Raw genomic sequence first — 2,118 nt, 5'->3', positions numbered from 1 at the left:
CATAATTCTTTGATTCTACCTATTGCAATCCATGACCTCGAACAACAATTTGATTAAGTCAAAGTCAATACTTTCACAAATACCTACTATTCATACAACTAATGACTCACAAATGCAAGTTAGCCATATAGCAAATATTTCAATGTCCACATTGTCATTACCTGATACTTTTGTGGTTCCTAAACTCTCCTTAGACTTGATATCTGTGGGTCAACTATGTGAACTTGACTTTGATATTCACTTCTCCTCTAAAGGTTGTTGTGTGTAGGACCGAAGGACGGGATAAATAATTGGGAAGGTCATAAAGTGGGACACCTTTTCGAGCTTATTTGCCTAAAGATTCCAAATGCTCTTAGTAGCTGTGCTGCCATTGTATCATTTGAAACCTGACATTCTCGTTTGGGTCGTGCTTCTTTTTCTAGATTAGGTCATCTGATTTCTAGTGGTCATTTAGGTTATGTTGACAATAAATATTTTGATTGCTTGCCATGTAAGTTGGGAAAACATCACACTTTACATTTTGATCTTAGCAATTCTGTCTCTCATGCTCCTTCTGATTTAATTCAATCTAACATTTGGGGTCCATCTCCTACTCCTACTATGGGAGAATCCCCCTATTTTGTGATTTTTATGGATGATCATTCTTGTTATATATGGCTATATCTTATGAAGCATTGATATGAACTGACTCGTATTTATCGTGATTTTGTTGCCATAATCAAAACACAATTTTCTCAAAACATCAAGATCTTCCATACTAATAATGCCATGGAATATAGAGACACGGAGTTTCTTCGAATTATTTCTCAAAATAGTACTGTCATTCATCGTTCTTATCCAGGAACTACTGAACAAAATGGTCGAGCAAAGCATATATATTGACACATCTTAGATGTTGTTTGCACCCTTCGAATCTCAGCCTCTTGTCCGAAACAGTTCTAAGGAGAGGCTTTCTATACTGCTATATACACTATCAATCGCTCTCCTTCACCTACTATAGGTAATATTTCTTCTTATAAGCACTTGTATGGCAATGTTCCTAATTATAATCTTATTCGAGTCTTTGGCAGTGCTTATTTTGTCCATTTTCTTCCAAATGAACGCGAAATTAGAACCTCGTGCTCATCTATATTGTTTCCTTGGGTATGACATTGAGCACAAAAGGGTATCATTGTTGGCATCCTATCTCTAATTGTCTCGGCATATCTCGTCATGTTACCTTTTGGGAACACAAAATGTTCTCTTCGCTTCATCCCATTGACTCCTCTCCTACTACTTCTTTTTTTACCAATACTTTAGTGGATCTATTTCCTGTAGATACAACAATTGAATCTTCCACTTCGGAGTTGTCTTCTCCTAATCTTGATACAGGTACCTTTGGTAATCCCACTTGGCAGCTCCTGACTTGTCTGCACCATTCGTGGATTCTCCATCCTTGGTCAGTCCCTCTTCTCCTATTCGTCATTCCACCCGTGTAAGTTAACCTATTTAGCTTCGTGATTTCCATTGTTACTTTACTATTGCTTCCCTTCATGAGCCTCGCACTTACAGAGAAGCTCAAACTAACCCTTTTTGGCTGCAGCAATGGCAAATAAGTTACCGGCATCGTACAATTCTCATATCTGAGATTTGGTTGATTTGCCTTATGGAATGTCAATATAGGTTGTAGATGGGTGTATAAGATCAAGACTAAGACATATAGTACAACGGAACGCTACAAAGCTAGACTAGTAGCAAAAGGCTTTACTTAGGAGTATGGAATTTACTATGATGAGATATTTGCTCCAGTTGCATGTCTTACTTCTGTTCGAAGTCTTTTTGCTATTGTAGCTATTAAGTAATGGTTTCTCTTTCAGATGAAGGTTAAAAATGCCTTTCTTGATGGCGATCTTATTGAGGAAGTATATATGGAGTCTCCTCCTGGGTACACTACTGCTTATAAAAAAGTATTTTGTTTACGAAAAGCTTTATATGAACTAAAACATGCTCCTCGTGCATGGTGTTCTAAGTTCAGTTCCACCATGGAACGTCTTGGCTTTAGATTTAGTCCCCATGACAATACTCTATTTGTTCATAAAACATCTTGTGGTTATATTTTGCTGCTATTATATGTGGACG

Source organism: Syzygium oleosum, unplaced genomic scaffold (assembly GCF_021117445.2).
Source record: "Syzygium oleosum isolate NSW1041296 unplaced genomic scaffold, Sole_v2.1 Sole_v2.26, whole genome shotgun sequence".
Taxonomy (NCBI): Eukaryota; Viridiplantae; Streptophyta; class Magnoliopsida; order Myrtales; family Myrtaceae; genus Syzygium; species Syzygium oleosum.
Note: the sequence above shows the minus strand (reverse complement) of the source record.